The sequence below is a fragment of the Choloepus didactylus genome, chromosome 10 (assembly GCF_015220235.1).
Source record: "Choloepus didactylus isolate mChoDid1 chromosome 10, mChoDid1.pri, whole genome shotgun sequence".
NCBI classification, from domain to species: domain Eukaryota; kingdom Metazoa; phylum Chordata; class Mammalia; order Pilosa; family Megalonychidae; genus Choloepus; species Choloepus didactylus.
Window position 1 is genome coordinate 80945655 of NC_051316.1, and position 8917 is coordinate 80954571.

At 39.1% G+C, this 8917-nt stretch overlaps 1 pseudogene; it reads left to right on the forward strand.

Annotated features, from left to right (window-relative positions):
• The first annotated feature begins 1190 nt into the window (after positions 1 to 1190).
• On the forward strand, positions 1191 to 5892 carry LOC119545246 (annotated as a pseudogene).
• Positions 5893 to 8917: the final 3025 nt, after the last annotated feature.

The window sequence follows — 8917 nt, forward strand, 5'->3', positions numbered from 1 at the left end:
TTTCTGCATCTCTTTCTTCATTTCCATCTCAATTGTGCCTCCATAATTCACATCTCCTTTACCTCTTTCTGGATGAATAGAATAGCCTTCTAATTGGGCATCATACTCCCATTCTGTATTCTAATCTAGTCTTCATATTGCTATCAGCATATCAATTCACAATAAAACCCAACATCAAATCTTTTCTTTATTCAAGGGTTTCAATAGCTCCTAATAGCTGCTGAATATAATACAATCTCATCATCTTGACTTTCAACATCCACAATTTGAATTTGAACCCACCAGGCATAGAGCAGCTGCTCCTCCCTCCCTCCATATATCCATAATCGTTGCTTATACATTATTTCCTCAATTTGAAATTCCCCTCTCCCCCGAAATCAGACCCTCACTTCTACTTTTGAAAACCTTGCCCACCTTTTTTTAGGTTTATATCAAATGCCATACCATTTGTGGAATTTTGTCCAGTTCCAACAGATTATAAATTTTCCTTCCTGATGATTCTTATATTTTGCCATTTGTATCTTCCCTAATGGCACTTGGCCTACAGTCGTGTACTTGCTTTAGGAATTTTGATGCCTGTTTTACCTCTTCAACTGGTTCAGTGGGTTACTTGAAAGCAGAGAATGTGTTTTATTTATCTTTGCAAATCCTACTGTAAGAAGATATGTTTCATAAAATATTTGTGCAGGTGGGTGTTCTGAAGTGAGCTGAGGGACTTATAGAATTCTTTCTGGGTTTCCATGACCAGAGCCTGCATTTGCTTGTATGCCTACCTTCAGCTTTCATGAAAATTCATAAGATGCCCAGTAGTGACAGTAGCCCTGCATGTTAAAGGGATGGAGCACCTGCCACGATCCGGGCAGAATCACTACCCACTGCTTTATTAATGAAGACAGAAAGACTAGCATTGTTCTAAACTCTGTACTTTATAGAACTCTTTCCCAACTAGAGCAAGTCAGAAGTCTCCACGGGAGGTGGGGAAAACACTGAAACTCTTACTGTCTGTATCTAACTTCAGGATCCAGAGACCTACGTGGGTCATTAAAACAGTCCCTGTCCTGAGCAGCATGAGGCTATCTTGTGAAGTAATCCAAATCTGGAAATCATCCTTTCTTTGGACAATTATCCCTGACAAACTGTCCCTGAGCTCATCATTTCTCTCTCTTCACATTCACTCAGAGATAACGAACATGAAAATGGCAAAAGGTAGACAGGCAGCTTAGGGAATGTAGTATTTTGAGATGCTTAACTACTTAAACAAAATCATTGTGGTATTAATTTCACATATCAAATGAGCAACCATGTTAAAATTAGCACTCAATATTTGGTGAGGGTGCAATAAAGTGAGCATCCTCATGTATTGAAATAGGAATGTAAATTGGTAAAACCTTTCTGGAAAGCAATTTTTGCAACATGAATCAAGAGGCTTTAAAGTAGATCTGATCTTTGACCTAGTAATCTGCCATCTGTGAATCATTCCTAAGAAATAACCAGCTATATGGAGGAAAATTTAAGTTCTCTCTCCCTGAGAGACTATAAGGAGAAGATCCAGGACAGAAGCATATAGAAAGTGCAATTATAGGATGCATGAGAAAGAAAAGGAGCCAGGAAGAGGAACTCAGAAAATCTCATGCATTAGAAGTCAATGGAGAGAGAAGTTTTAAGAAATCATGGTGGTCAAAATTAAACACTACAATAAGACCAAATAAGATGAAGGCTCAATTCAGTCATTACATTTAGTTATTAAATAAAATAAGTTTAGTTTTTAGGAGATTATTGGTTAAGTTTTGAAGGCATTTTCAGTGAGGATGGAAACAAATAACAAACAGCGATAGGGTAAGTTAGTGAGTGGTAAAGTTACGGGTTGTGGAAATAAACTGCATTTCCAAGTACTTGACAGTGAGGGATTCAGCCACAAACGTTTATGGAGATCTATTTAATGGATTCCTTTGCATCAGTGTTTAAGGTTCTCCATTTTCCTCCCAAGATGGAATACCTTTATGAATCCCACCTCAAGAAACTCTCTAGTGGTCTAACTCATCACTGTTTGTGCTTGCAGAATTTATAACCACGTTCTTTTACTAATTGCTATTGCTTGTACAAAGCAAAAGGAAAAGTCCAGTTTCTATGACACTTTGACTTAACAAGCAAAAAACGATAAAGCTGTTTCTTCTTTCTTTGAAAAAGTCAGTCAATTAATCTCCCTGACATCTATCATTTATCATGTGATAAAGAGTGAATTTAATGACACTGCCTTTTCATATAGGCAAAGGGGCATCTGGCATGAAGCTTCTTTGCTTTTCCAGAGGCAGCAGTGATTTCACAGAGGTCTGTGACAGTCTCTCGCCAGGACTCCTCTGACCAGTGGTTTACATTTAAAGGATGGTGTAGTGATGGCTACAGACCCTGGGTCAGTAAATCAAAGGGAGGACACTTGCCTATTTGACATACACACTCTGGTGAAGATTAATTCATTCAGGAGATCTTGAGGATAATCGTCAAATTTTCAAACCAAAACATCCTTCCATCTCACATGTAAAAGAAACAGGAGCAGACATTCTATAGCTCTGTTGACTGAAGCAGCCTTTAATGAAAAGAATCGCAGACGTTGTTTAGCTGAGGGAAGTAAAAGTCACCTGTCTTTGATTTCCAGAACTGCTGTAATAAAAAGCCACCGACTAGTTGTCTTAAACAACAGAAGTTTATTGGCTCACAGTTTGGAGGGCTACAAGTCTGAAATCAAGGTATTGCAGGGCCCTGCTTGCTTCTAAAGGGGAGAATCTGTGCCCCTTCTTGGCTTCTGGTGGGGGCTGGCATGACGGTGCTCCTCAGTTGTGGCAACATAAGTCATTCTCTGTTTCCATCTCAAGGTCATCTCTCTCTGCCTCTGTTACTGTGTCCAAATTTCCTCTCCTTTTAAGGACATCAGTCATATTTGATTAAGGACCCAACCTAATGCAGTTCTGTCTTATTTTAACTAAGAACATCTTTGAAGATCCTATTCACAATTAAATTCACATTCACAGGAATGGGGCTTAGGACACAAGAATGTCTTTTTGGGGGACACAACTCAATCCATAACTTCATTTAAGGATAAAAATAAGCAGTCTGGTTTCCCAGAGCTTACATCTTAAGAAAGAAAGGCCAGCAAGGCCATTTCTGAGCAGTTGACAATGATTGAGGGAGAAATGATTCGGTATAATTCAGGACATACTTCAATACACATGCTGATTGTGTTTCTCTCTTGCTATTCAGTTGGGAACGATGCCCATGTTTTCTTAAGCTGTCAGTCTGCTCTTTTTTTGAGATCAGCCCTTGTCCTTACTCTATTCCTTCTATACTTGTTTAATGTAAGAGAATAGTAATAGGTTTTACATGAAGGCTAACAGGTTTACTTAATTGCTGATTACTCTATTCCCCTTATTTTTCATCAAAACAGGCAGGTTCCACTATCAGAATTATTCCTTTGCCATTCAGTCTGTTGTTACCAACAATGGAGAAGTAATACTTTAAGAGTAGAGACCTGAGTTTTTTAATTCCTCCGATTATCAAAGGTTTCAATAAAGAACTTATGGACCCAACCTTCCTGTTTCTTTCTCTTTTATTTCTTCCCTCCATCTCATCTTTCCTTGCTTCCTTTGTTTCCTTCCATACTTTCTCCACAAATGTTTACTGAGCACCAGGGAGTGTGCTAAATTCTGAAGACACAGGGAGATAACAAGAAAGCTTCAGTACTTGGCCTTTAGGGGCTTGGAATCTGCAAGGGAAGAAGTCATTACACGTGTGATTTCCTGTTCAAAGTTGAGTGTTTCAAAAGGATAATTATGGCAATGTAGACTAGAGGTTGTTAAACAGGTTTGTGGATAAATGGAAGCCTTCATTTAAAAACGGCATTTGAACTGAGATCTGAAGGATAAATATGCCACATTTATATGTGATTTGAGATAGGGCCAAAGTTGTTCCCATAACTCCTTTAAGTCTCTTAGTGTCTCCATTATTCCCTTTTTAAAAGAAAGTCTTTACCCCTGCTATCTCATGAGTTTATTAATGTTTTTGAGACCACGATGTGATTCAGGGGTCTTGGAAGGATTGCAAAGGAGATTAGCCAGAGTAGCATCATGGTCTGCAATGGGTGATGGTCTCCCTAAATAATATGTAATAATTTGTTTGCCTTTAACTAACAATAGTTTGAAAAATAAAAAACAGCAACAGCAATGATTACCAAAAATCATTTGGTTTAAATCTAGTTTCAAGAAATTGCTTATAACCTAATTTCATTGGTTCATAAACCCAGAGGAACATTTGTGAAAACCGTATCTGAAAACTCACCAATGTACCTGAATATAGAAATAATTGACCAGCAAAAAAAAAAAAAAAAAAAAAAAAAAAAAAAAAGATAAACTTAGATAAATACAAGGAAATTTAACATTAAGGGGGAAAAAAAAGCCAACTACTCTGCAAGTTCCTTATAGAAATAAATAGGCTCTGAACTTTAAGGGAAACACATTTTTAAAATCAGGAGCACATGAATCTGAGACCTTTGCCCAAGGCCTAGGATCTCAGGGGAAGAGTAAAGGCAAAATAAAGATGAGCTGCAGCATCTCTCTTGGGCAATGTCAGTGGTGGGTTTATTTAAAAGTAGTGTGTGCATTAGTTTTTTGTTCATTTGTTTGTTTTTAATTGTTGGCATGCTTTCTTTTTTATTTTATTTATTTTTTATTTTTAAATCTTAAAAGTTGCCATAAAAAGGACTACAAAGTGAGTAGCTTAAAACAAAAGTAGTTTATTCTCTCACAGTTTGGGAATCCAGAAGACTGAAGTCAAGGTATCAGCACAGCCATCTCCCTCTGAGGGCTCTGAGGTGCTTCCTTCCCTCTTCTCAGCCTCTGGTGGCCCCAAGTGTGCCTTGGCTAGCGGCAGTGCAACTCCAATCTCTGCCTCCATCTTCACGTGACCGTCTTTCCTTTGTCTGTCTGTGTTCAAATTTCCCTTTTATAAGGACACCAATTATGCTGGATTTAGGGCCCACCCCAATAGAATATTACCTCATCTGAACTTAATTACATCTGCAAAGACCCTATTTCCAAATAAAGTCTTATACACAGACTCCAGGTGGACATGAATTTGGATGGTTGGGATGGAAGAGACAGATCTTCTTTTGCATAGTCACCTTTCAAGAAAGACTTTGTTTTGCTTACTAACCATGACAAGCAATTTTCTTGTGATTCCCCTAAACCCTGAGACATGGCACAAATAATGGGTAAAGATTAGAGCATTCTCTGGAGAAATAATTCTTTGGCTACTCCCAAACTCTGGCTCTGAACACCCAATATATTTTAGCATAATTAACTTTTCTGCATAAGTAGCATTTTATTAAAAGCTTGCAAACAGCTTTTTATGATCCGCCATCCATGATGGAGCCACCACCAAGATACGGATTTTCGTAAAAACCCTGACGGGAAAGACCATCACTCTTGAAGTTGAACCCTCGGATACAATAGAAAATGTGAAAGCCAAGATACAGGATAAGGAAGGAATTCCTCCTGATCAGCAGAGACTGATCTTTGCTGGCAAGCAACTGGAAGACGGACGTACTTTGTCTGACTACAACATTCAAAAGGAGTCCACTCTTCATCTTGTGTTGAGACTTCGTGGTGGTGCTAAGATAAGGAAGAAGAAGTCTTACACTATTCCCAAGAAGAATAAGCATAAGAGAAAGAAGGTTAAGCTGGCTGTCCTGAAATACTATAAGGTGATGAGAATGGCAAAATTAGTAGCCTTCGTCAGGAGTGCCCTTCCGATAAATGTGGTGCTGGAGTTTTTATGGCCAGCCACTTTGACAGGCATTACTGTGGCAAGTGTTTCTGCTTCAACAAACCAGAAGACAAGTAATTACGTGTGGATTAATAAAAAACATGAACTAACAAAAAAAAAAAAAAGATTGCAAACAGACAAGTTGTGTAAAACCAGTAATGGCAATTGAAAGATACAACACTATTCCCAAGAACAACCCCCTTCTAGGTTTCCTTTGTATCTCTTTGCATTTGGGAATGTCTTTAAAGCAAAGCGTAGAGCAAGACACATTGAATGGGGGCTGAGAAATACTTTGAGGAAAAGAGAAAACCTAAAATTTAGAGCAACTGATTAAATTTTAGGATCACATTAGTAAATTTAAAGTTGAATTTTATTTCACTTCTGTTAAAGGCTGTCCAAAATATGGCTACTTTATCAATCATGGTTTAGTCTGGAAAACAGAAACAACTCAAAGTATTTTAACAGAAAATAATTTAATATCAGTATTAGAAGAGCAGAAAACAAATTGGAAGGGCTGACGGGAGGGGGACAGTAAAGATCAGTATAGCCTCTGCTAGCATTCAGGAATTAACGAATGCACATGCAAGAATTGCAGAGAACCATCGCTGTTGAATCACAGAACAGACACCTCCAAATTATTGTCAAAACCTCATAGCTGCAGTCTGCTGAAGTCTATGTGCCTACTCACCACTGCTGGAGCAGCAATGGTTTTTCCTTCTCTTCAGGCTTCCAAACATCATGTGAGGACCTCTCATTGATTGGAACATAAATCCAGAACCCTGCCAGCAAGGAAGTCTAAGAAGAGTAGTTCCCAGGCTTCTAATCTCTGCAAAAGAGGAGAAAATGTCAAAGGGAGCAGGAATGCCAAAAGGAGGCAAGACTAACAGGACAAGGAAAGAAGGATAAGCCAAGATATTAAAATAAGAGGAATAAAAATTCAGCAATCAGAGAGCAGAGTGGTGGCAATGAGCAGAATGAAATAAAGCTCAGCCTCCAGGATTGTTTGGGGCTGATCAGAAGTCCCCTTTAGGGAAAAAAAATTGGGAGGTCTAGCCTGAGTAACAACATGGTCCACAGTTGGGTGATGGACTCCCTAGATAATATGTACAGTCATCTTCCTTGGTCAGTCTTCCCAGCATCCCATACTTCGAAGGCAGTTCTGGGTTTACCTGGATCTCACTGAGACCCTACTGCTGAGACCAGGGCACCCTGGTGAGAGGCAGCTGGAGCTGGAGCTACTGTTTCAGCTTGAGAATTTATCAGATGGGACTATTTCTGCTTATCCCTAGTATATCAATATTACATGGAAGGGGAAGGACAAAACTCCTTTAAATTACCCCCATTTATGCATACTCACAGATATGCCGAACACTAAACTCTTAGTTAAATTCCAATTTATAGGATTGAAACACCTCTCAAGACTCACCGTGTATTTAAGCCATTTTTTTCCTTTTGTAAAGAAAACGATAAATTGTGATAGCTTTTGTTCTCAAGAAAATCATATCAAGATTTGTAAACGCTTGCTCTTAGAAAGACACATTTTCCATTGTTGTAGCAAATGGAATATAATGTTGCAAAGTTGAGAGAGAGAGCGAGAAAGAAAAGAACTGCTTATTGAATTCAACTTATGTCCTCAGGAATAATTAAAGAAACTAGAAAATAGTTTATTTAGAATTATCTTTATGGTAGACAAGTTCATCTGGAGTATTCCCCCAACAAATGTGGGGAAGAAAATCTGTTAGACTTTTGGAAGAATTCATTTTACATGTAGTGGGCTAAAACCAATGTGATAATACCTGAGTGTTACGTAATTCTATTTTGAATAGAGATTACAAAAGCAACAGAATAATTTTTTGAATGATTTCTAGATCTCTTGGCATCCTGAAATTTCTATCCCATTGCTTATCTTAAAAGAATCACAATTAGACCAAATCAAGGCAAGGGACTTACCCCTGACTTTGGCAGACCCCTATGGTACCTCCCTAGGAGTATGGGTTCTCTTTCCCCACCTCCCTGCTGGGAATTGGTGCCTTCATAACAAGTGCTCTGTTAATGGGGCAGAAAAATTATTAAGATGCGTTGCAGAAGAAGATGTTAAAACACAGGTGCTCAAAGATGGCATTGTGTGGCAGGGCTGCAGCTGTCTGCTCTAATTGTCATGATCTGAGGGTATAGGCACATTTATTTCCAGGCACTGTTATAAGTTCCCAATCCTTGAAACAAGCTTATGCTTAAAGTATTATCATCATTGTCACATTACAGTTGAGAAAACTTAGGCACAGTGCCTGGTCTATCGAGGTAGTAAGTGCTAAGCTGTGATTAACACCCAGGCATGCTGAGTCCAGTGCCCATGCTCGGAAACACTGTGCTGTCCGGCCCACCTCCTTGAGGCCCTTGCCTCAAGCAGTTAAATTGGACTGTGTCCACCCTCAATCTAAGAACAGGTGTTACAAGTCATTTGCCAATTTTCCAACTCCCTTCTGAGGTACTTGTTAGGCCCTGATGGGAGATCATAAGAAGATGAGTTGCATCCCCAGATGGACTTCAGAAGACTTCTGGTAAAAACCCATCAATTCAGAAAGAATGAAGGCCTGGTACATCATCTACTCATTACTTTTCTTTTTTGATGTTCCCAAATTGTTTTGGCCTATTTCATTACAAAGAAGATCAGGACATAACTATCACAGAGCAGACAATCATTCTGCCAGCCCCTGCCTATAGTGACATTGGCCATTTCCTATGGAGTACTTTTTGAGGCAATCTAACCTGTCCCTTGCTGAAGCCAGGAGGCCCAGGAAGTACTTGGAAATCAGGATATCCAGCTTGATGAGAAGCAATGCTAGAGAGATATCATACATCTCTATTTGCCTAGGAAATCTTGCTTTCCCCTGACATCCCAGTGCCATTCACTCTCAAAAGTCTCCCCATGTGGATAATCATGTGGTCATCCTGGGCATTACTCACCTCTCCATGCAGAGTCAGGCAGGAGCTCAGGAATGAGAGGCTGGCTGCATCTTCTAGAACTATATACTCAACACTCCTGTAGATGTCCATATCTAAGCAGAAAGCCTGACAACCTCAAGGACATCTTGAATTATGTAAC